Below are 25,464 nucleotides of genomic sequence, written 5' to 3'. Positions count from 1 at the left end.
CAAGCTTGGCCCTTGCAAGTGTGCCACTTGAGTTGGCCCTTCAAAAGTCTAAAGTTGGCTCTTAATAATATTATTAATTATTAAAAAAAACTGCCCTCTAAAACAAGGTTTGAAAAAACTTGCCTTTCATGAAGAAGGGCAAATTTTTTATCTTGGCCTTCTATGACAAGGCTTTAAAAACTGTTGCCTTTTCTAGAAGGTCAAAATGCGTATAGAAGGGCTCGGCAACCCTCAAAAAAGAAAAGAAAAAAAACCTGCTAGGCTGGTAGTCGAGAGAGAGCCCGGCGTTAATGTCTTAACGCGTAGTCAACGGAGGAATTTAACAGTTTCCCGGGTTGACTCTTCTTTTGACGTATTTTCTTCATCTGCTTCGCCTTGTTCCTTTCTGTCTTTAACGTCATCGTTCTTCTTTTTCCCCTCAGAGGTTGCTTTGATCCCGCAGAACCGAATCTTCATCGTGATAAGAGTTTTTCTCCGCTATAGCACTCCTCGGCTTCTTCCGTGCCCTAACATTGCTGATGATCTTTTATCGCTCGGTCGATGCTCCTGAGTTGAGGCAGTACGTCTGTTGCATCTTTCCAGTTGTTATCAGTCTGTAAATGATGCTTCAAGTTTTTTCTTTTCTTTTATCTTCTTGCAAACAATAGGTCTATCGTACATGACCTTATCATTGCATCGGCTGCAACCTGCAGCGATGGACTATTTGGTCCTCTGATTCGAATGAAATTATGCTCCTCATAGGGTTATGGAACACATCATAGCTCAAATATTCCATGATTGATCACTTTTCCAGGTAGAAGGTGTCGTTTATGCAACTGCAACTGTTTCCTTTGTGCTCTTTGTTTATCACTACATGAACAGGAGGAAGGTTCACTGTTGGTTTCATGTGCGTGCATTTTGCAACCACCTTCAGTTGTATTGAATTTCTTTCTTCTATTTTGTTTTTGTGAGAGAACGTGACAGTCACAAGGAAATAGGTTCCTTACTTGATCGTCCAGCCTATGGTTAAATCACCAGTGGGAGATGTTAGTGGGGAACCAAGAAATCCAGACTTGCAAGCGGAAAACAGTTTGGCTTAATAGAAGAGACTTTAAATATTAATAGGGGCAGTTGTACGGAGAATTTAAGTCTTTTCAAAGCCTGTACATGGTCAAAAACAACTCTTTGCTCTTGATAGAAAAGAATGGGGGTTGAAAGGTTTAGGCCTTCCTTTCTGGTGACTTGTTAACTGAAATAGAAAACATAACAAGATTGGCCAGCCGCTCATCCCCTTGCTTCATTATTTGTTTTTGCAATCACTTGGTAGATTCCTCAATAAGTTTTCAATCTAGACTATGTATTCTATCTACATACTTCAATCAATCTTGTTCATTATGGGCACATTAGATGGAGATTAGAGTACATATGCACTAGTTTCTCAGCCAAATTTGGAGTAGGATTTCTAGCTGGTTAGATGGATGTGCAGTTTGCCTTCTTGAACAACATATTAGAGGAGAGATTTATGTTTCACAGTCTCTTGGCTTTCTTGTGCAAGGGAAGGAAGATTATATCTACAGATTGCAAAAGGCTCTCTATGGTATGAAGTAAGGTCCTAGGGCTTGGTACTAGAGGATTGATTGATTCTTCTTATAGAGTGGCTTCCATCGCTTAGATCAAGACCCCAACTATTATTATAAGGTTGTGGGTGATAGTTGTCTTAGTCATCTCGTAGGTGGATGACTCGATTATCACAGGGAGTGACTTACATGAGGTAGATTGGACTTGAGATCTTGTTGTAGAAGGTTAACATGATGGACCTTGGGATCCTTCATTCATTCCTTGATCTAGAGATCTATCAAAAGGCACAGGGCAGTTTCATCTCCCAGCACAGGTACGTCTCTGAGCTTCTTTTGGAGGTTGGTGTGGTCATTTTGGCCTATTTCTTGCTCCATGGACTTTGAGTCCAAGTTGGTTACTATCAAAGATCCCCTTCTTGATGCTACCTAGTACATGTATCTTGTTGGATCCTTGATCTGGCTCACACACTCAACCATACATCTCTTTTGTTGTGGCCTTGTTTTCTTCTTTTATGAAAACTTCTTTTTTGGCTTTTTGGTGAATTGCTTTATGCGTGTTGTACTACTTTACAAGGAACTTGTTTCTATAGGATCATGCATGGAGAGGGGGACTCACTCTTGCTGGATGTTTGAGTTCTTTAGTACTGCACAAGATAGACTGAAAGCTTTGATATTTAAACATTTTGATCTAGCCTATTAGGGAGGCAACTTCACTGAATCCTCTAAGATTCGGAAGGCAACCACTTTTTTGAAGGGGAATGCATTGCAGTGGTGGTTCACGCTCTTAATGCAAGGTAGAGCACATTTGAGGTGGACATCATGATAGCTTAAAACAAGCTTGATGTAATGCAATGTAAAAACTTGGAACAATATAATAAGAAGTTTTGGGATGGCTTGCTTGGCTAGTAACTGTTAGAGATCATAGCCTGTTTGGAGGGCAGCTGCACAGTCAGACTGTGCAGTCGGACTGCCACGTGGCAATCCGACTGCCTGCAGCCCAGTTGGCTGCATTTAATGTAACCGACCTATTTTTTGGCTGCGCCCTATTTCTGGTGTCCTATTTCATGTCAGATTTCGGCTATTTATAGTCGACACTTTCAGTAGTCTGTACACACTTCTCTGATGCAGATTACAGACCGGTGACGTGCAGTTTCTGTCTCTGTTCACAGATTTCAGACAGCAGACAGTGCAGACTGGAGCAGACTTCGAGGTGGACAGCAGGTTGCATCGTCGAGGTGGAGACACGCAGTCCAGCGCACTGCGCCCTTGTATATCTTTGTATTCAGCATTCTTTATACAGCAGATCTTCATCGTCCACTGTCTCTTTCTCTCCCTTCTCTCTCTGCGTTCTCTCTCTCTCAGTCCTACGCTTCCGCACCGCTGCACTCTGACATGGTATCAGAGCAGTGTTTGAGGGCTGACTGAGCGCAGAATCAACCTGAAGAGGAGTTTCCATCGCGACACAAATTTGCGTTTTTTGCGTTTAAGGGCAAATAGGAGGGCTGCGCCTTGGAACAAGGCTGAAACGAGTGTGGACGCACAGGAAAGGAGTACAGGTGGTGGATTTGCTGCTGTTTACTGTTGTTTGACGCAGAGGAAGTTTGAGTTTTCAGCCCACAAGTGCAGGTTTTGCTTTTTCATCGCCTCTGGCAGGTGAAGAAGCTACAGGACGCGGAAGAGCCTTAGTAGGCTGAGTTTTCCCAGTCAGAGGGGGCTGCTTTTGCGTTTGAGAAGGCATTGCAGGTGAAGATGTCTACAGAGATGGACTTGGAGTTCCAGGCGATTATGGACCGGAAGGTGCCTGTCTTACCGGCTCTTCTTACAGATCAGAAGCTCGACGGCGACAACTACCGCATTTGGTGCGTCATGATGTTGGCTATCCTTGAGTCCCATGATTTGGCGGAGTTGGTACAGGAGGAGATTGACCGGCCCTCGGTAAGAGATGAGTCCAAACTCTCTTCTGATGCTCGTGCGGAGTTGACCAGGGCCCAGTCTCATTGGGACAAACTGAATGCCAGGATTCGATTCTTTCTCTTCCTATCATGCACTACAGATGTGATCGCTCACATCGAGCACTTGACGGTGGCTCGTGAGATATGACTGGAGCTTGATCAAATGTACAATCAGATGACCGTGATGAAGAGGGTTTCTTTGGAGGTTCAGATGCAGACCTTGTCCGTAAATAAGTCTTTTTCGCTACGGGAGCACATTAACAAGCTAAGACAGCTACAGATGCAGGTTCAGAATGCGGGGAAGCCGATTTCCTCCGAAGACATGGCGATCACACTATTGTCCCAGTTGCCGCCACGATTCGGTACATTTTACTCTGCCCTTATTGCTTCGGGGCGAGAGTCTACTCTTCGGTGGGAAGAATTGGTTTCTATGGTCTTGGACCAAGAGGAACAGTTAAAGAGACAGAATGCTTCCAAGTCGGAGGCGCTGACAGGTCAAGCCTCTCAGAAGAAGGGGAAGGACCAAAAGAAGAAGAAGGGGGATAACAAGTCCAAGAAGGACAAGGAGAAGGACAAGGACAAAGACTTCACATGCCATATTTGTGGAAAGACTGGCCATTGGAAGAAGGATTGCCCTGACAAAGACACGAAGGACACCAAGGATTCTGGAGCGGTGGCTGCACCCTCATCAGCTGCATTTCTTCATCTAGCTGTCATTGAGGACGCTTCACCGAATGCTTCTGATGCTGCGATGACGGCTCCCCAAGCTCGAGAGTGGATTGTTGATAGTGGTGCCTCACGGCACATGACTCCTTCATCAGATGGTGTTGCCCAGCTGCGACCCTCGCGTGGGCAGATTCTCATTGGAGACAGCTCTTCAGTTTCTATTGCAGGTTGGGGTAAGATGCAGCTTATTCCGGATGGATGAGGTGGTACCCATACCTCAGAGGTTTTGCATGTACCAGGATTAGGGTACCATCTACTTTCAGTTCATAAGATTTGCTCCCTTGGTCTTTTGGTGGAGTTTGACAGTTCTACGGGGCGAGTCCTTGATCGTGAATCGAGGAAGGTTCTCTCATCTGGATATGAGGAGAACGGCATTTACAAACTGAAGTCTTCCACTGCCCTCTCTACTCTTCTTCTTACCTCACAGTCACAGTCTGAGTTATGGCATGCTCGGTTTGGTCACCTGAACTATGACTATCTTCGGAGGGCGTCACGTGGACAGCTTGTTCGAGGGTTGCCGGATATAGTGGTGAGCCAGCAGCCATGTGTCTCTTGCATTCGGGGGAAGTAGCATAGAGATGCCATTCCCCACACAGCTTCGCGGCGGTCTACTTCACCGATGGAGCTAGTATCTACGGATCTTTGTGGCCCTATAAGGAATGAGTCCCTGCGTGGGAGCTCGTACTTCATGCTGATCGTGGATGACTATAGCAGGATGACATGGGCCTATTTTTTGGCACTAAAGTCAGAAGCTTTCTCATACTTCAAGGATTGGCTTCTCTTTGAGGAGAACCGATTAGGCCGGAAGTTGAAGACCTTGCGATCCGACAAGGGAGGTGAATTTGTGTCTAATGATTTTGCTCGGTTTTGTGCAGATAGAGGAATTCACCAGGAGTTTGCCAATACTAATACTCCTCAAGAAAATGGTATACTTGAATGGAAGAACCGCAGTGTGATTGAGATGGCGCGCACCATGATGGAGCACCGACAGACCCCTCAGGTTCTGTGGGCCGAGGCTGTGGCTACTGCAGTCCACATCCTTAATCGATCCCCTACTTCGGCCGTGGAAGGGATGACCCCATTTGAGGCTTATTTTGGGATGAAGCCAGATGTTTCTTACTTTCGGGTCTTTGGGTGTGATGCCTATGTTCACATTCCCAAGGCTCACCGTGATAAATTTGAAGCGGCTTCCCGAAAACAGGTATTTGTTGGCTACAGCTCCCAGTCCCAAGGCTACCGACTGTATGATCCCGTCAAGTGGGATGTGTACACTAGCCATGATGTGCGGTTTGTGGAGGTTCCGGCTACTTCAACGGGTGAGGAGCATCCCGTTCTTGGAGCTCCTTCTACAGTTCCACTGGAGCCCGTGCCTTTTGATTATGATTCTGTTTCTGACACAGAGTCTACTGTTCCACCGGACGCCTCTGAGGAGTTACCACCGGTGGATATTCCAGAGTCTTCTGCTGATGGAGAACGTCGAGGGGAGGTTCGGCATCCTCCTCGCTGGGCCCGTGACACACTCCGTGATTCAGGGATTGAGGGGGTTCCTGAGGAGTGGGGACCGCAGGATGGTCCGCGGCGGTCACGGCGGCACCAGGCACATTCTACGGAGCTGGTTTGCTCCAACTATTGTTTGATGACCCGTGTTATGCAGGATCGAGAGCCCACCTCCGTGAAGAAGGCTTTACAGTCCGCCCCATGGAAGAAGGCTATGGAAGCCGAGTTGGAGGCTATTGAGAGGAATGGCACTTGGTCACTCGTGCCCCGCCCCCCGAAGACAAAGGTGATTGGAGTCAAGTGGGTCTTCAAGACCAAATATCTCAGTGATGGTACTTTGGATAAGCACAAGGCTCGCCTTGTTGCTAAAGGTTTTGCACAGCGCCCAGGCATTGATTGTCATGACACTTTTGCCCCCACAGCTCGTATGGCGACCATTAGAGCTGTTCTTGCTTTGGCTGGCCTGTTTATCAGTTGGATGTGAAGTCGGCCTTCTTGAATGGTGATTTGAAGGAGGAGATCTATGTTGAGCAGCCTCCGGGCTTTGGTTCTTCAAATGGGAAAGTCTATAGGTTGAAGAAGGCCTTGTATGGCCTCAAGCAGGCCCCACGTGCATGGAATGAGAAGATTGATTCGTTCCTCCAGTCTCAGTTGGGATATCGACGGTCCAAGGCCGATCCGCAGCTATATGTTCACACTTCCGAGGATGGTTGTGTGCTGTTTGTATTATATGTTGATGATTTGATTGTCATAGGTGATGATGCACAGTAGGTCCAGGAGACAAAGTCAGCTTTACATCGGACGTTCGAGATGACGGATTTGGGTCTACTCCATTTCTTTTTGGGCCATGAGATTTATCAGTCTCAGAGGGGGATCTTTATCTCTCAACAGAGATATGTACAGGAGCTCTTGGTGTCTTTTGAGATGGAAGATTGTCGGGCCCTCTCTACTCCTATGGATCCGAACTGGAAGGCCACTTCCCATTCAGCTTCTCCTTTGGCGGATGCGTCCCGCTATTGACAGTTGATTGGGTCCTTGATTTGGCTTTTCAACACCAGGGTTGATCTATGTTTTGCTGTTGGGCTCTTGGCAGGGTTCATGAGTGAACCTAAGACGGTGCATTGGCAGGCTGCTCAGAGGATACTTCGGTATCTAAGGGGGACGTCTGATTTGGGGATTCATTACCCCGCAGGGACAGATGGGTCAGATCTTGTACTTGCAGGTTGGAGCGACTCAGATTGGGCCGGTGACGTGGACCACAGGCGGTCTACTACAGGTTACTGTTTTACTTTGGGTGCAGGTGCTATTTCATGGAGTAGCAAGAAGCAGCCCATGGTAGCCCTTTCGTCTACTGAGGCGGAGTATCGGGCCGCGTCTTCCACCACATGCGAGGTTGTGTGGCTTCGGAGATTATTGGAGGAGCTTGGGTGCCCCCAGCCTCGTCCTACATTGCTGCGATGTGACAATGAGAGTTGGATTGCCTTGGCAAGGAACCCTGTTTTTCATGCCTGGACGAAGCACATTGAGATCCAGTACCACTTCATCCGAGAAAAGCTTCTGGATGAGACCATCATTGTGGAGTATTGCAAGACGGAGGATAATCTTGCGGATTTGTTTACGAAGGCGCTTCCTCAGGCTCTACTTTGGCGACATTCCAGATCCCTCAGGCTTTTGCCCTGTCCAGGCTCTGCGAGGGGGTGTTAGAGATCATAGCCTGTTTGGAGGGCAGCTGCACAGTCGGACCAGCAGGGCAGCTGCACAGTCGGACTGCCACGTGGCAGTCCGACTGCCTGCAGCCCAGTCGGCTGCATTAAAACCTATTTTCTGGCTGCGCCCTATTTCATGTCAGATTTCGGCTATTTATAGTCGACACTTTCAGCAGTCTGTACACACTTCTCTGATGCAGATTACAGACCGGTGACGTGCAGTTTCTGTCTCTGTTCACAGATTTCAGACAGCAGACAGTGCAGACTGCAGCAGACTTCGAGGTGGACAGCAGGTTGCATCGTCGAGGTGGAGACACGCAGTCCAGCGCACTGCGCCCTTGTATATCTTTGTATTCAGCATTCTTTATACAGCAGATCTTCATCGTCCACTGTCTCTTTCTCTCCCTTCTCTCTCTGCGTTCTCTCTCTCTCAGTCCTACGCTTCCGCACCGCTGCACTCTGACAGTAACTTCTTATTGTCTAGTTCCTTTTCATGAGCAAGTGGAAAAGTATGTATGTGGGTTGCCTAAGGGAATCAGGGATTTTTGCATTAAATCCACGGTGTCCAGTACATCTCAGCTCATAGAGACTACTACTATAGCTGATGTATTGCTGTGTAGGAAAGATTTGGGCTTTCAAAGTGTGGAGAAGCCGAATAAGAAGATGTCAAAGGTTAAGAAAAGGGGCAAATCTGAAAATAAGCCTAAAAAGGAGTCAAAACAGTAAGGAAAGGGCTGGAAATCAGTTGTATAACGTAGAGAAATAAGGGCTGCAAATGAATGTTTTGTTTGTGATAGGAGAATCACATGGCTAAATATTGTTTCAAAAGGCAACAAGTTGGAAAATAAAAGAATCGGGGTGATTCCAAGGGTAAGAAGCCCAAAACATTAGTTGAATTGATGTCAGATGTTGTTAGTGACCAGCCAAATGATGATGTTACTAAGTTATACAGAGCATGGAGTAAAATCAGAGATTAGTATGCTTTTATTTTCTTTGACAATGGAGCACGAGCCAATAAAATCTCTATGGACATGGCAGCCCGTCTAGGCATCAAAGAGAATGAGATGGGATTTATGGGAGAAGTTAGTATGGCATGCAAGGGCCATAAAAGCCTATTACATTGCTCATCGGAAATCTCCGATTGCACATTCAGGGATATGTGGACAGTGAAGAGCTCTTTATGGCTCTGCTTGAGGGTTGTGATGTCTTGCTTGGTATGCCTTGGTGCCATCGTGTATATGCAGTGATTGATTCACATGCTAAAGTGATCACTATTCAACATAAGGCAAGGCCCATACTTTGGATGTAAAGTTGAAAGAGGAATTTGTGCCTATTGTATATGTTGCTGCCATTTCCAAAGTAATGAAAATTCACCTTTCAACGTGCTTGGATTTTACTAAGGATAAGATTGATAATGAAAATGTTGAAAACGTGTCAAAATTAGAGAATAATTACATTTCATTTTTGAAAATGTATATTGATTTCTTCTCTTAGTCACTTTCAAGGCAGTTATTGCATGAAATGCCAAAAGATCATGACATAGATTTTATCATTGGAAGTAGCCCACCTAATAAGCGACCTTATAGGGTAAGTGTAGCCTAGCAAGAGATGTTGGAAAAAGGGTTGATTCAGCCCAACTCATCTCTCTTTTGTTCTCCAATGCTCTTGGTGTAGAAAAAGGATGGTTTATGGCATATGTGCACTGACTATCGTGCTTTGAATAAAATCACGATAAAGAACCGATTTCCGATCCCTCAAATTGATGCTATTATGGATAGGTTGTAGGGAGCAGCCATATTCAGCAGTATAAATTTGAAAAGCAAGTATCATTAGATTTGCATTAGATTGGAGGATATACCTAAGGCAATCTTCAAGTCATCGTTTGGGTTGTATGAGTTTCTTGTCATGCCTTTTGGACTTATGAATGCTCTTGCCATATGTAATATGCTCCTCCTTATATAGGACATGGAGGGATTGATGCTACAGTTAGAGCATTGGAGTAGTTTTTTAATTGGTCCTCTTTGAGACACGACATTGAGTAGTTTGTCATGCTGAGAAACCACTTTTTAGTTTACATACGTCATTTAGGATTTTGCACCGACAGTCCCAAAAGGGTTCCACTTTTTCAGTGGGCACCCACACAGTGATGCACCACCCTAGATAGCTTATGCCTATAAATAGGCCGTCACTTCATTCATTCTAAAAACTACTTTAGTCATTCTTCACCCCTTTTTCTTCGTCATCAGATATTCTTTCCTTTTCTCACCAGCCCCTTTCATTGCCCTCACACCCCTTCAGGAGGACATGGTTTGTGGCTCATGGTTGCCTTCGCTTTCCTCTTCTTTGCTTCAGGTGCCTTGTTTCATAATTAAGTTTTGCATTTTGGAGCTTCCCTCAATCTGGCGTCAATTTTCACACATGGGCATGAACTTTTTCCCTCTCCAGGTAGTGTCACCACCTGTACTTGGCTGTTTGGACACCTTCCCTTTGGTTGGTTTCAGTTCCTAGAGGCTGGCGACAGCATCCTTGCACTTGTCGCTAGTTCTACATAGCTGGTGACTTCTCTTCTCCACCAAGCGGCTATGGTCTGCTTGCGTTTAGGGTTTCCTCTACTTGGCATCAGTCTCCATCTACTAGTGATTGCATCTACCTTGTGTTTTGCACAGAAGTACCTACAATATGCATTTCTCATCATCGAGTGGCGTCTACCATTTGGGGACCTTCTCTACACAGGCACTAGATTTTTATAGTTTGCGTTTTCAACATTTTGGGCATCGGTACTTGCGTTTGCAGCTTGGCTCACTCCTTGGCATTAGAGTATTGCGGTTTGCTCCCTCCTCAGCTACTAGTGCAGTTATCTTCTGAGCTTCAGCTCTGCTGTATCAACTTTTCTTCTCATAGCACGATTTAGTGCATCATCACTGTGTTCTTCTTGTGTTTCTGAGTTTCTCTTCTCTCTCAGTATTTGCTGTACACACTTTGTGTTTCTCCTGGCAAACCCTGCTGTCTTTTTGGTCTCTTTGTCATTTTTTTGACATGGTATCAGAGTATACCCATTTTTTGACATGGTATTAGAGCCTTTTTCTATTAGTCATTTTTAACATGGTATCAGAGCCAGAGGCACTCAGTGAGCCAAGAAGATCCTTTTCTTCAGAGAAGGCAAAGACAAGTCGCATATTTGGATTCATCTATTGATTTCCCCCTTCATTTTATACCCTTTTCTTCCTCTCCCACCTACCCTCCCTTTTACAGTTTAACACTCTAGTGCTATAACTTCTCCACAGGCAGTTGGACAGAGCATTGGGTGCTTCTCTTTCGGCATCATTAGAATCTCCATCGATACTTGCCGACATGGACCTTTGCTCCCTACCCCATCGGAGTATATGTGTCTACCCCTGGCACTTGTTGTGCCACCTCTTGCTTTTGGGCCTCCGTATTTTGCACCAGCTTTCAAATTTTTATGCTCAAGGCAGTAAGATGCATCCGATGCGCACTAAGTTAAAAATGCGGGATCTAGAGCATGACAAGATGAAGAGAGCTCATGATGACATTGACAAAGAAGACAACTGTTATTACACAAGTGAATTAGGTTCCAAGATTGAGACTTGGACTCATAAAGACATTCTTGTGTAGTACTAACAATGATAAGACACTTAACTGAAAGTACAAAGCATCATGACATTGTATTCATTCTATGTTGAAAAGTGGTAGTCAAGTACAATGCTTTATAGTTGTTGGATGGGTAGCAATCTTCCCTCTCTGTGTATATGGGATTATTGCAGCTTGCATGTCCTGAGCCCAAACTGCCTCATACAAAGAGGCTACATTGGGTGTGATTGCAAATATCTCAACATTAAAGCCCTTTCAAGCCTCAGGAGGATTGATTGGTACCACGGCCTCCTTGCGATCACCGCAATATGCTATGAAGGTTGCCTCTACTTTTTCTTGGGTTTTAGGAATGCCACCTCGACAATCCGTGGTTTTGCAGTTTGCTCCATCAAGAGACAATGATTGTTGGATATTGTCCCCTCAGTAGTCCACTTCTTTGCGAGACAGTGGTTGTTCGACACCTTCTATTACTTTGGCGCTGTTGTCCGCTCCACTGCGAGACAGTGACTGTTGCCCAGCCTAAGACTTACTTTTTCCCACTCTCGACTACTTAGGTTCGAGAGGCCATCTTTGGGAGTTCAACACCCTAGATACCTTCTTCGACAAGACTAGCGACACTTTCTTCGTTCTCAGATGATTCAGAGTTCGTGATCCATGAGTTTTCAGACTTCCTATCTCTCGTAGAGGGGGATGTACCCTTTTTGCCCTTAGAGAGGGCTTCTACTTCTTCAACTTCAGAGGGGGCTCCGTGCACCTCCACCCTCAAGGGGGGCACCTACTTATCATGAAGTTCGTCACCCACCATTTACTCTTTTGGGCTGGTTGTCTTGGAGCAATCATTTTACTTATTGATACCCAAGATCTTCAGGTACCACCTAGATCGGGGCCTTGGAGGTTCAACCGCGACTTGGTGACAAGGCCTTTGATTTCCTTCTAGCATGGACTTATGGAGCTAGTGGCTTCTTTCTCGAGGTGGAGTCAGGTTCTACAGTTTATCCCATCTACTGTTCCGTACTACATGTTACCTTTCAGATGGAAATCTTGGATCTTTGGGATCATCTACATCTTTGTATCGCTTTGCTCTTCTTTCTTTCTTCCTTTTTTGACATGAGAGGGGATGTTGAGAAACCACTTCTTCAGTTTACATATTTCATTTAGGGTTTTGCACTGATAGTCCCAAAACGGGTTGGTGTCCACATTTTGGCCACTTTTTCAATGGGTGCCCGCACAGTGGTGCACCACCCTAGACAACTTATGCCTATAAATAGGCAGTCACTTCATTCATTCTAAAAACTACTTCAGTCATTCTTCACTTCTCTTCCTTCGTCATCAGACACCCTTCCCTTCTCTCACCAGCTCCTTCTACTAGCCTCACACACCTTTGTTGAGAAACCCTTCACCCTTTACCCGCAGTTTGCGTTTTATGTTTAGGGTTTGCGTTTAGGGTTTGCAGCTCCAAAAAGGGGCGCCATCCTAGACTGACTGTGCCTATTTATAGGCCACTCTCTCATTCATTTCTCACGGTTGATTCATTCAGTCTGTTACCTCTTCTCTCCAACCTCTCCACTACCCTTACACCCCTTCAGGAGGACATTGCGGTTCGTGGTTCGTGGCTGTCTTCATCATCTTTTTTGTGCTACGGCACCCTTGTTCCCTTTTATCACATTCACTCCATGATTCAGATCTTCATTATTCCATTCATGAGAGTTTCTTCTCTTTTCTCTTCTCTTCTCCATGTTTGCTGAGTTCACTCTGTGTTTCTCCCTGCAAACCCTACTGTCTCGTTGGTACGTCATCTTTTGACATGGTATCAAAGGTGGATCTGGTCAAACAACGGCAATGATCTCCCACTCCAGTGATAGCACAGACCGGTGGCGGGTTTGGCATTCACTTCTCTTCTTCTTCCGTTGTATCAAAATCTCATTTTTGCATGTTTCAGGTGTTTTCAGCTTGCTGCCCACACCCCTTTCGCAGAGGACATTGCAATCTCAGCTGTCTCTTGTTGTCATCTACAGCCTGGCGCCTGTTTCCAGCCTTCCACCCGCAATTTGCAGCTGTTTACAGCAAAGCGATTGTTGCTAATCACTCTCCATTCAGAAAACAATTTCGTTTTTGCAGATTTCAAGTATTTCAGCTTGTTGCCCACACCCCAAACGCGGAGGACATCGTGATCCAAGCTGGCCATTGCTGTCTACAACAATTTGGCACCTGTTTCTAGCCTATCACACATTGTTTGAAGCTGATTTCAGCATATTGACTACTGCTGCTATTTTTTCCTGCGTTTTTAGTCTTTCTCTTACTTGCTGCCTACGTTTTTAGTCTTTCTCTGTCCTGTAGGTTGTCCTGCCTGCCCTGCGTTTTTAGTCTTTCTCTCTCTTGTAGGTTTGTGTTTTTAGTCTTTCTCTCTCCTGCTGCCTGCGTTTTTAGTTTTTCTCTCTCCTGCAGGCTGTCTTGCTTGCGTTTTTAGTCTTTCTCTCTCCTCGCTTGTGTTTTTAGTCCTCTCTCCTCACTTACGTTTTTCTACTGGTTGCAACCTCTTACTGCTAGTCACATCCTCCTTCCACTGGCAGCTCACTTCTAGCCCTTTCACTACCCTCCCATCCCTTGAGGCGGACATTGCGGTTCATGCTTCACACTGCTTTCACACCCCTTGAGGCAGACATTGCGGTTCGTGGTTTATGGTGGCTGACCTCTTCTTTCTTTAGCAAGGCATATTGGTATCCATGGCTTCTTTACCAATAGATGACCAGACTACTTGGTGCTCCTACTATGGCATCACCGGACACACCACCAATGCTTTGCCGACATTGACCTTCGCTCCCCACCCCTCCGGAGTACGTGCGTCTTCCACCAGGTACTCCTTGTGCCACCTCTCCTTTTTGGGCCATAGAGATTATTCTACATCGGCTATCAGAGTACTATGCTTAAGGCAATAAGACCCATTTGCTGCGCACCAAGTCCTTTCGAGCACATGGAGGATCGATTGGCGCTACGACCTCTTGGAGATCGTCGCAATGTCAGCGGCAGTCTTCTCCCACTTATTTTTAGGTACAGTGGCTTCCGTGACCTACAGCTCTATAGTCCGCTTCCCCGAGAGACAATGATTGTTTGATACTGTCTCCTCGTCAGTTTGCTCCTTTGAGAGATAGTGGCTGCTCGACCCCTTCCTCTTCTTTGGCTACCCAATCTGCTCCACTCAGAGACAGCGACTGTTGCCCACCTCTTGCTCATTTCGAGTCCCACCCTTTCCCAATCCTCGACTACTCAGGTTCGAGAGGCTACCTTTGGGAGCTCTTCGGCACTCCAGATACCTTCTTCAGCACGATCGTCAGCACTTCCTTCGTCATCAGACATTTTGGAGTCCGTGATCTATGAGTTTTTGGATTTCCTATCTACTTTAGAGGGGGATTCAGAGGGGGATGTTATTTCTTTGCCCTCAGAGGGGGCATCTACTTCTTCTTTGACTTCCGCGGGGGCCCCTCCACCTCCCACCTCAGAGGGGGAACCTACTACACATCATAGTTTTTCCATACGTGAATCAAACGTCAAACGCAAACGCGTATGAAAGTATGAAACGAGTATGATTCAGACCCTAGACCTGAATCATACGTGACCCTAAATTTTTAACGTATTCTTAACAAAATATGAGAAAAATACACAACTTTAAGATATGATAAACATGATAAACATGTGCTAATTTCAAAATAAAAGAACAATGCACAACTGTTGAACTTTGAAGACTGAGACTCCAGAGTTTGAGTCGATATAGAAGGATTCATGATTCATCATTCAACTTTCAAGGAATTGACATGATACATGATACATCTGTCATCAAGATTCAAGCCAAGTTGCCCAATGCCAATTGCATAGTAGACTAAAAACTGAAAGGGAACAACCAAAAGCAAAACTGAAAACTACATAATAGAGTCACATCATTTATCATGATTCATGATTCATCTGTCATCAACTAATCTACTCATCATCTTCATCATTCTCAAGAGTGCAGTCCTCCTCCTCCTCCTCCTCCTCCTCCTCCTCCTCCTCCTCCTCCTCCTCCTACTCATCATCATCATCATCATCATCCTCCTCCCTCTGATGTGGACCAAGAGAACTCGAGCTAGGAGCATCACTAGTGCTTGCCTCCCTCTATGGCACTGGCAATGAGGCTACGATGTCCTCTTCCTCTCGTATCTGCTGCAATGCAAGCAATCTATCATCATCCTTCTCCTTGTTAAGCATGTCCAATGTAACCTCAATCTTTTCATAGCTTGATTCCTTAATTTCATTCAGCCTTCAGGTCTGTAGACTGTGAAGTTGTGAACAATGAAGAGTTTGGACTCTGAAGACTCACTGCACTGCTCAGTGCTCACAGGCTAAAGCATGAGAGAGAGAGAGAGAGAGAGAGAGAGAGAGAGAGAGAGAGAGAGAGAGAGATCTTACCTGATGATCAAAAAGTTTGGGGCAGCAGTATTTCCAAGTAGAGAGCTGTGTTTCCCACAGTTTGTGGAATTCCTCAGGCTGAGTTCAGTTGTTTTCAGTCACGATTCCTCAGGAGTGTGTGTTTCAGACTGCCTGGATCCAGGGAAAGAGTCGGTAGATAAAGGCGACCACATTCTGTATGCTTTTGTGTAAAGTTGTCAATATTTTTTAATTAAAAAAAATGTCAAGTCTGATATGGGGTTTTCAGACGTTTGTTTTTCAGACGTTTACAGACGTCTGAAATTCATTTCAGACGCGTCTGAAAACAACTATGCTCCACATGTTCTTCACCCATCCTCTACTTTCTTGGGGTGGCTATCTTCGACCAATCATCTCTTCTACGGATACCTAGAATCTTCAGGTACCACCTAGATCGGGACCTTGGAGGTTCAGCCGCGACTTGGTGATGAGGCCTTCGTATTCCTTCTAGCATGGATGCACAGAGCTAGTGGCTTCTCTCCCGAGGTCGTGTTTCAAGTTCTCCAGTTCACTCTATCTATTGGTCTTTACTGTAGGTTCCCTTTTCGGTGGAAATCTTGGATCTTAGGGATCCTCTCCCTCCTATGCATTGCATGATTTCATCATCTTTGTACTAGGGCGCTTGGGCAAGTGAACAATTTCCCCATGAGGGATACTGTCCAAGTGGCACTTGCTGCATGAGTATTCTTTAGCATATAGAATTGCATCTCCACCTCACTCTTCTCTTGTTCCCCTTTTTGGGCTTGAGAGGGGGTGTTGAGAAACCCTTCACCCTTCACCCGCAGTTTGCGTTTTTGTGTTTTTGCGTTTTGCATTTAGGGTTTGTGTTTAGGGTTTGCAGCCCCAAAAAGGGGCGCCATCCTAGACTGACTGTGCCTATTTATAGGCCACTCGCTCATACACCCTTAGGGCTGATTCATTCAGTCCGTCACCTCTTCTCTCCAGCCTCTCCACTACCCTCACACCCCTTCAAGAGGACATTGCGGTTCGTGGTTTGTGGCTGTCTTCATCATCTTCCTTGTGCTACGGCACCCTTGTTCCCTTTTATCACATTCACTCCATGATTCAGATCTTCATCATTTCATTCATTAGAGTTTCTTCTCTCTTCTCTTCTCTTCTCCATGTTTGTTGAGTTCACTCCGTGTTCCTTCCTACAAACCCTATTGTCTCGCTGGTACGTTATCTTTTGACACCCTTTAGGAGGATATTGTGGTTCTCTTCTCTTCTCTGCTTCAAGTGCCTTATTTCATCATCAGGTTTTGTGTTTTGGAGCTCCCCTTTGTTTGGCGTCAACATTCACACATGGGCGTTAGCTTTTTCTCTCTCCAGGCAATGTCACCACTTGCGTTTGGCTATTTGGACACCTTCCCTTTATCTGGCGTTAGTTCCTAGAGGTTGGCGGACAACATCCCTCCACTTGATATCAGTTCTACATAGTTGGCAACTTTTGTTCTCCACCAAGCAGCTACAGTCTTCTTGTGTTTAGGGTTCCCTCCACCTGGTGTTGTCTTCATTCGCTAGTGACTACATCTACCTTGCGTTTTGCATAGAGGAGGTCCCTATAGTTTGCGTTTGCCATCATCAGGCAGTGTCTATCATTTGGCGACCTTTCCTACACAGGTGTCAGCTTTCTACAGTTTGTGTTTTCAGCATTCTGGGAACAGGTACTCGCATTTGCAGCTTGGCTCATTCCTTCGCATCAGAGGACTACGGTTCGCTCCCTCGACAGCTAGTGATCATCTTCTTCGTCTTTGACGGCATCAGAGGCCCTCGACAGCTATCCTTCATCTTCCAGTGATTACTTCGATAGCCCACTATCTGGAGGATTGCATTTTGCTCCCTTCACTGTGCAAATTCCCACAGGTGTTGCTACTTGATTTAGATAGGACAGTGCAGTTATCTTTTGAGCTTTGGCTCTGCTATATCAACTTTTCTTCTCATAATATGATTCAGTGCATCATCACCTTGTTCTTCTTATGTGTGTGAGTTTCTCTTCTCTCTCAGTGCTTGCCGTACACACACTATGTTTTTCCTCGCAAACCCTATTGTCTCTTTGGTATCTTTGTGTTATTTTTTTAACATGGTAGCAAAGCATTGTTAGCAGTCATGTTTGTCATGCCTTGTCATCTCTTGCCTGTGAGCCTCAGTCTGAGTCAGATGAGGACTTTAGGAGCTCTGACTTATCTATCGCTTGTTTTGACGGAGGAGGTAGCTCATTCTAGAGCACTCAATTTATTGCATTTCAGTGCATTTTCTCCTCCAGTCGGGATTTTATGTGCATTTCCCGGGGCAGTTTCTGCATTCTTCAGCCTGCCTCACCTGCCGGACATTGTCCACCCTTTCCGGGATTTTTCTGAGCATTCCTGGCATTTTTACCAGCATTAAATGCTGGTCGGACATATTTATGGCCTCAAATTTCAGGTTGGCCAGTTTTTGGGTTTTTTGGCTATTTATATCCATTTCCCACTTGCCAGTCAGTTGTATTATCATCTTCCCTCCTTCTTTGGCAGGTGCACACTCCGACTCCGCCATCTTCCTCCGTCTTCGGTGCTGCTGTCATCATCAGCCTGATCTGGTGCCCTCGCTGACGCTTCGGGCTGCGACCAGGGACTGATCAGTCCATTTCAGTGTATTCAGCATTCATTACAGTCAGTGCAGATTTTCTTCCTTCATTTTCTGCTCTCTCTCTCTCCTCCTCTGTGTTCGTGTTCTTCTTCCGTTGCGCACTCTCACATGGTATCATCACCTGACTGAGAGCACAGAGGACCTGACCTTGTGGAGAGATACTTCACCCCTCTTCTGCTGCTGTCGCCTCATCTCCAACTGCCCAGGCGGCCCCTCCAGGTGGCCATTCTTCTTGCGTTTGTTACAGACGACTACTCCCGAGGCTGCCATGTCATCAAACGACCCCTCCTGCTTGCGTTTACCATCAGGTGGCCCCTCCTTCAGCTGGGCGACACATCATCAGGCTGCGTTTTCTTGATCTGGTGGTCGTTTCCACTCTTGGCAGCTCATCTCCTGCTGGCAGCCCACTCCCAGGCTGCGTTTTGGTGCTGGCGGTTTCTGTTTTGGTGATTTTCATCAGCAACCTTTGCGTTTTGCAGATCCAGGTGTTTGTAGGCTATCACAGCTTGCGTCTTGGTGGTTGGTGACCAGACTGCTGGTCCTACTTCGGCTTCGGCACAGTTTTCTTTGGTGTTTAGTGTTTTGCAGATTGGAAGATGTCTTTTCATCAGTTTACAGGCTTTGATGACTCAGATGACGAGCTTTTGTCTCGACACTCCTCTGAACGGAGGCGTGATTTTTATCACGAGGACCGTCGTCCGGAGTCTATTTCTCTTTCCCGTCCCCCTTCTATTCATGTATCTCGGCGATCCCCTTTTCGTGGGCCGAAGATGCAGCCTTTGGTACCCCCTGTACAGGTACCCGTACTTCCTCAGCTGCCCAAAGAGGACCGGTTGGATGGCTCCAATGTTTCTCTATGGTCCTGCAAGGTGGAGTATATCTTGGACTCCTTCGATCTTTGGGAGCTTGTTTCTGTTCCTATTCCCTCGCCTAAGGTGGATCCCGCAGATGGGACATCTATGGATCGTGTAGCCTTATGGGATCGGCTTAATTCTAGAGCCAAATCTTTCCTCTTTCTGAGTTTGCAGGATTCTGTCCTTGTTCATGTTCACAGGTTGAAGATTGCAGCAGACGTGTGGAGAAAGCTCGCGTCTCTCTATCAACAGAAGACATTTGCCCACCGGATATCTCTCGAAAAGAAGTTGCGGATGCTCGCTATTGATGATAGTCCTTCCATAAAGGACCACATCAACAGATTACAGGATATGAGGGATGAGCTTGCATCCCTCGGTCGGATGATATCTTCTGAAGACATGGCTATGATTCTTTTGACTCAGCTGCCATCGCCTCGGTTTGATGTCTTCTACACTAGCCTTCTTACATCGAGGACCCGTGAGAAGCTTCTATGGGAGGAGCTATCCCCGCTTGTCTTGGAGCATGACGAGCGACTCAGAGAGGTTAGTGCTAGTGGATCCGACTCCACTAGAGCCTTTGTTGCAGGTTCGGGAGGACAAAAGAAGAAGAAGACGAAGTCAAAGGCTAAGAAGAAGGACAGTTCTTCAGGCTCTGACTCAGATTCAGAGAGACCGAAGTGCCCACACTGTGGGAAAGGGACACATCCAGAGGAGAAATGTTGGAAGAAGTACCCTCACCTTCGTCCGGGAGCGAAGGATGGATCTACATATTCCCCTTCTTTGATGGAGGGTCCTTTGAGGCAGTCTATTGCTACACCCGTTCCTGCTTGTGCACCTTCTATTCCACAGGTTCCTTCCCATCCCCCACCTTCTCCTCCATGTCAGAGTGCAGCGGTGCGGAAGCGTAGGACTGAGAGAGAGAGAACGCAGAGAGAAAAGGGAGAGAAAGAGACAGTGTACAATGAAGATCTGCTGTATAAAGAATGCTGAATACAAAGATATACACGGGCGCAGTGCGCTGGACTGTGTGTCTCCACCTCGACGATGCGACCTGCTGTCCACCTCGAAGTCTGCTGCAGTCTGCACTATCTGCTGTCTGAAATCTGTGTACAGAGACAGAAATCTGCACGGCACCGGTCTGTAATCTGCGACAGAGAAGAATGTACAGACTGCTGGAAACGTCGGCAATATATAGCCGAAAAACTGCCTGAAATGGGGCGCCAGAAATAGGGCGCAGCCTGGAGTAAGTTGGCTGCAGGCAGTCGGACTGCCACATGGCAGTCGGACTGCACAGTTCGACTGTGCAGCAGCCTGCTGGTCCGACTGTGCAGGCCTTCCTGCCCACCAAACAGGCTATGATCTCTAACACTCCAGTGGTTCCCTCGTACCCCCTATCCCTTTTAGCGGGGGACGATCTCGGTGATGTGGCTGTGGATTCCCTGGCCCCTAGTGTTTTAGAGGGGGGTTCCCAAGATCGTGAGGAGCTCCTTCAGCAGTAGTCTACATTGACGGACTTCATCGACCTTGGCATTCCTCTTGCCACCCCAGGATCCGTTTCTCCCTTGGCCTTCAGCCACATCCAGGATCTGAGAGAGGGTGTTAGCAGTCATGTTTGTCATGCCTTGTCATCTCTTGCCTGTGAGCCTCAGTCTGAGTCAGATGAGGACTTTAGGAGCTTTGACTTGTCTATCGCTTGTTTTGACGGAGGAGGTAGCTCATTCTAGAGCACTCAGTTTATTGCATTTCAGTGCATTTTCTCCTCCAGTCGGGATTTTATGTGCATTTCCCGGGGCAGTTTCTGCATTCTTCAGCTTGCCTCACCTGTCGGACAATGTCCACCCTTTCCGGGATTTTTCTGGGCATTCCTAGCATTTTTACCAGCATTAAATGCTGGTCGGATCAGCATTAAATGCTGGTCGGACATATTTATGGCCTCAAATTTCAGGTCGGCCAGATTTTGGGTTTTTTGGCTATTTATAGCCATTTCCCACTTTCCAGTCAGTTGTATTATCATCTTCCCTCCTTCTTTGGCAGGTGCACACTCCGACTCTGTCATCTTCCTCCGTCTTCGGTGCTGCCGTCATCATCAGCCTGATCTGGTGCCCTCATTGATGCTTCGGGCTGCGTGCAGGGACTGATCAGTCCATTTCAGTGTATTCAGCATTCATTACAGTCAGTGCAGATTTTTTTTCTTCCTTCATTTTCTGCTCTCTCTCTCTCCTCCTCTGTGTTCGTGTTCTTCTTCCGTTGCGCACTCTCACAAGCATACCCTTTTTTTGACATGGTATCAAAGCTTTTTTTTGTTAGTAATTTTCGATAGTTAGTGTTGAGAAACCCTTTACTTGTAGTTTGTGTGAGAGCACGCAACGGAAGAAGAAACACGAACACAGAGGAGAGAGAGAGAGAAAGCAGAAAATGAAGGAAGAAAATCTGCACTGACTGAAATGAATGCTGAATACTCTGAAATGGACTGATCAGTCCCTGCACGCAGCCCGAAGCGTCAGTGAGGGCACCAGATCAGGTTGGAAACAAGGGTAGAACCAATGCCGGAGTGGGAGAGGAGAGAGATTGTGCTGAACCTGAGAAAAACAACAATGTGTATGGCTGATGGGGGGGCTGCTATATATAGCCCCCTAGCCATAAAACTGGCCGATTGGCCAAAAACTGGCCGACTGGCCAAAAACTGGCCGACTTGGCCAAACTAGCTGACTGCACCAACAAGCAGCCTCTAAAGGCTAACTGCCACTAAAAACAACTACACCTAAACTGACAGAACTCCTCTGTCTCCTGCCAGACTCTGGCAGGAGCTCACAACCAGGAGATGACAGACTGACACTGAAATAGAGCAGGCTAACACCCCCTCTCAGATCCTGGGAGGGTCTGAAGACCTAACAACCGCATGTGATGAAGCAAAGAAGCCTGAGGCAAAGGCTTTGTGATGAGATCAGCCGCATTGTCCTCCGTGGGACAATAGGCCACCGCCAGCTCCGAATCCACGATCCGCTCTCGAACATAGTGATACTGAACCTCAATGTGCTTCGTGAGAGCATGAAACACCGGGTTCTTTGCTAGAGCAAGGGCACTCTGGTTGTCCACGCGTAGCTCTGTAGGTCCTGTTGGGGAAAAGCCAAGCTCTGCCATCAAGCGACGGAGCCAAACGGCCTCCATAGCGGTCGAACATAAGGCCCGATACTCAGCCTTTGTAGAAGAAAGTGCCACAGTAGGCTGCTTCTTGCTGCTCCAAGAGACAGCACCAGAGCCAAGGATGAAAGCATAACCTGTAGTGGATTGTCGCGAATCCGCATCACCTGCCCAGTCAGAATCACTCCATCCAGAAAGAGTGATCCCATCTCCATACATGATCCCGTAGGATCGAGTCCCCTATAAATACCGAAGAACACGCAAAGCAGCCCTCCAGTGGTCCTGTGTAGGAGTCTTCATAAAAGAAGACAACAAAGCCACCACAAAAGAGATATCAGGCCGAGTGTGAAGAAGCCATATAAGTGAACCAACAAGGCACCTGTAACCGGTGGCATCAGAAAGGGGAACGCCATCTGCCAAAAGTTTGGACTCAGGGTCCATGGGGCATAAAATAGGTCGACTCTCGGCCATACCAAACTCCGAAAGAAGCTCGGAGATGTACCGGTGCTGCGAGATAAAGATGCCCTGTGCCATCTGATAGATCTCCAGTCCTAGAAAGAAGTGAAGGATCCCTAGATCCGTCATGTCAAACTCTTGTCGTAGAATAGACCGAGTACGCTTCACCAGCGGAGTGTCGCTCCCTGTAATAATAAGATCATCTACATACAAGATAAGCAAAATACAGAGAATCCGCAACCCTAAAGTAGAGGTTGGGGTCATGATCGGAGCGTTGAAAACCACTTTGAAGAAAGAAGCAATCAATCCGCTGGTACCAAGCACGATGAGCCTGCTTCAGGCCATAAAGGGCCTTCCCTAGCTTGTAGACATGATCCTCCTTCCCCTTCACAAGAAAACCGGGAGGTTGTGAAACATAGATCTCCTCTTCAAGGACGCCATTCAGAAAGGTTGACTTGACGTCCATCTAATAAACAGGCCAACGGTGGTGAGCGGCAAGAGCCAAAATAACCTGAATGGTAGACATCCGAGCTGTAGGAGCAAAAGTCTCAAAGTAATCCAAACCTGCTCTCTGTGCAAAACCCTTGGCAACAAGCCTAGCTTTATACCTGTCCAAGGAGCCATCTGCAAGATACTTGGTCTTAAAGATCCATTTCACACCTATCACCTTCCGTTTCTTGGGACGCGATACAAGCTCCCAAGTATGGTTTTACTCGATGGAATCGAGCTCGGCCTGCATAGCCTGTCGCCAAATGTCCTGTGCAAGAGCCTCCTCCACTGTGGAAGGCTCAGAATCCTGAAGAATCTGTGACATAAGAGCATAGTTCACACAGAGTGAACTATCCCGCTGGGCCTGTAAGCGGGCCTACGGTTGCCATCCTTGCAACCGGACTGAATGTTTCTTCATAGTCAATGCCATATGTTTGCGCATACCCCTTGACTACTAATCTTGCCTTGTATATGTTCACAAAACCATCTGCATTGTGCTTCACCTTATAAACCCACTTACAGCCAATTGCATTCTTACCTTTAGGCAAAGGTACCAACTCCCATGTAGCATTTGCTTCCAAGGCATCCATTTCTTCATCCATGGCTTTCTCCCATTTTTCTTTTCCCATGGCTTGCTCAAAAGAAGTGGGTTCTGGTTCCTGTATCACTTTGACCATATATGTATAGTGAATGACTGTAAATCCATCATATTTCAGCCTATCCACAGGATACCTAGCTCTAGTAGACTTGCGCAAAGTAGGTTCACTTCCAGGTGCTCTCAAAACATCCTTGGTCTTCCTTACTCCAGGTATAACAATAGAAGGAATATCCAACTCATCATCAATACTCTGTTCTGAGCCACTGGATTCACCATCCACATAAGAGTGACCTACATTCACATCAAACATGGGTTGATCTACCTTCTCTTTTCCTTTTCGTGAAACCTGCATACCACTATCTGCATTGTTTTGAGGAGATTCTCCTGATCTCAATTTGCCTGTCCATGGCGAAGAATATGAACCACTGCTAGAGGACACTCCAGGTCCACTAATATTTTGTGACTGCTGCTGTGAATTCTGTGCAGCATTACCATTTTGTGCATCTACATCATCAATCACATTTACTGGTTTATACAAGCTACTTATCTCATCAAAAACATCATTTCTGCTCACTATAAACTTACGAGTAGAAGGGTTATAGCATCTATATCCTTTTTGCTGCAGAGAGTAACCAATAAAGATGCACTTCTTAGCTTTTGGATCCAACTTGGATCTCAACTCATCTAGCACATGAACATAGGCAATGCAACAAAAAATTTTTAAATGAGAAATATCTGGTTTTCTACCAGTATACCTCTCCTCTGGAGTCATCCCATGTATTGCTGCAGTGGGAGTCCTATTCATTATGTAGACTGCTGTAGCAACTGTCTCAGCCCAATAAAAATCTTGCAGGTCTTTTTCATTGAGTATGGCACGAGATACCTCTCCAATATGCCTGTTTTTCTTTTCTACAATTCCATTTTGTTGTGGGGTATGACTGCATGAATATTGCTGCTTTATGCCATGCTCCTGCAGGAACCTTGCAAACTCATTTGAGAGGTACTCTCCCCCTCCATCTGACCTTAGGCATTTTATTTGCAGGCCTGTTTCTTTTTCAACCATAGCTTTAAGAGTTTGGAAATGCCCAAAAAATTCACTTTTCTTTTTCATAAAATACACCCAAACTTTTCTGCTATAGTCATCAATAAAAGTGACAAAATAATGACAGCCTCCAAGAGATGCAGCTTTAGTAGTCCACACATCAGAGTGGATTAATTCCAATGGCTTCTTACTCTCTTGAACATGTCTAGGAAATGGTTTCCTTGCCTGTTTTCCAAACTGACAGGCTTCACATACCTTATGCATCTCTGCAACCTTGAATTTTGGCAATCCTGTAACAATATTTTGGGCCTGCATTGATTTAAGTCGCTGTACATTAACATGACCAATGCGTTTATGCCAGATGTCAATATCTGCAACTACACCGGTCCCATGTGCAAACATTGCTGCACTTAATTCAGACATGTCTGCATCCAACCTAAACATTCTGCCATTCTTCTTTTCTTTTGCTATCAAGCGACCTTTATTTTTCATATCCTCAACAAAGCATCCATGAGGATTAAATCTGACCTGCAAGCCCTGCTCAACCATTTGACCAACAGAAACCAGATTCTTGGTGATATTCGGGACATGAAATACATCGGACAGGTATTTCTTTTTCCCATCCTGCATAGATAAAGGAATTTTTCCAATCTGCACAATAGGATGTGCAGTATCATCACCAGTCTCCACAAATCCTGGTTTTTTCATTTTCCTTGCATCCTCCATCCATTTTGCATGACCTGTCATGTGGTTTG

At 46.1% G+C, this 25,464-nt stretch overlaps 1 protein-coding gene across 4 annotated transcripts in view; it reads left to right on the top strand.

The window, feature by feature from the left end:
• The first annotated feature begins 212 nt into the window (after nucleotides 1-212).
• The window catches only part of LOC148030941 (sphingoid long-chain bases kinase 1-like), a 250,691-nt gene continuing 225,439 nt past the window's right edge, over nucleotides 213-25,464 (top strand). The window contains exons 1-3 of one of the 4 annotated variants that reach the window (XM_087684500.1): nucleotides 213-334; nucleotides 423-559; nucleotides 693-793. The gene's annotated coding sequence lies outside the window, so the exon portion shown is untranslated. The other 3 variants (XM_087684501.1, XM_087684502.1, XM_087684503.1) reach the window with 3 other exon arrangements.

The sequence above is a fragment of the Lygodium microphyllum genome, chromosome 9 (assembly GCF_053477565.2).
Source record: "Lygodium microphyllum isolate KBCC chromosome 9, Lygodium_microphyllum_v1.1.10, whole genome shotgun sequence".
In the NCBI taxonomy this organism is placed as follows: Eukaryota; Viridiplantae; Streptophyta; class Polypodiopsida; order Schizaeales; family Lygodiaceae; genus Lygodium; species Lygodium microphyllum.
The sequence above is the reverse complement of the archived record's forward strand: the minus strand, read 5'-3'. Positions and strand labels throughout refer to the sequence as shown.